At 42.3% G+C, this 919-nt stretch overlaps 1 protein-coding gene across 1 annotated transcript in view; it reads left to right on the forward strand.

Moving 5' to 3' along the window:
- LOC109845813 overlaps positions 1–919 on the forward strand; it is a 45,513-nt gene that overhangs the window by 17,222 nt on the left and 27,372 nt on the right. The window lies entirely within an intron of this gene.

Below are 919 nucleotides of genomic sequence, written 5' to 3' on the forward strand. Positions count from 1 at the left end.
AGCCTCTTTGATGAGGACATCGCACAACCTCTACTTCGCACATACTTTCGCCGTCGCCGCCGTCGTGTTGCTTCGGCTTATATTTGGTTTTGATTTTGAGAAGGCTTGGAGTCTAGCTAGTGTTACTTTTATTCTCTTTATTGTATTTGCTCTTTTTTTAGTCCCACATCGGATATGGGAGTGAACTTGTAGTTGTTGAAGACCTATTTAAAGAGGACAATTCTATGAAATAAGGAAGGAATATTTGAAGAAAATTTTGTTTCATTTGTGAAACTTTGGGTTATTGATTTGATCTCTAAGATTGATTCAATGGTGGTGAAGCCAAGGCCCGAGTTGCGATTCGTGGTCATATCTTGTTAATTTTCCAAACCCTAGCCTTCCCCAAATCTTTGTTCTTCGTCAAATTTCCCAAATCCCTAACATAACCCTAAAATTCCCATCGTCCCACATCGTTTTTGGTATCAGGGCAAAAGTTGATCAATCAGATTCTTCTCCATCTTAGGTTCTTCCATCTTCCTAATTTTTTAAAATTTTTTTAGTTTGTAAAAAAAAAAGTGCCAGATCCAAAAAAAAAAATCTGAATATCTCTCTCCAACAATTCATTCTTTCCATCCCCCCAAAATCTTCTCTGTCAGAACTCATCTCAGCCCTCCATTACCAAAAAAAAAAAGGGAAGAAAACCCTAACCCCTCCCTCATTTCCCGTCTCTCCCTCACAGCCGCCTCCAAAAAAAAAAAGAAAACCCCACCGTTCTTCCCATCCATAACCGACCGCCCCTCTTCCCCCCTGCTCTTCTCCTTCAACCCGAACAACCACCGCCATCAACCCCGCTCGTATTCGACCAGCACTCCGAAGTCTCAAAGGGAAAATCAACTTCCCTCTCAGATCCGATCCCCCCCCTCCCTTGCTCACCACCACC

Source organism: Asparagus officinalis, chromosome 6, assembly GCF_001876935.1.
Source record: "Asparagus officinalis chromosome 6, Aspof.V1, whole genome shotgun sequence".
NCBI lineage: Eukaryota > Viridiplantae > Streptophyta > Magnoliopsida > Asparagales > Asparagaceae > Asparagus > Asparagus officinalis.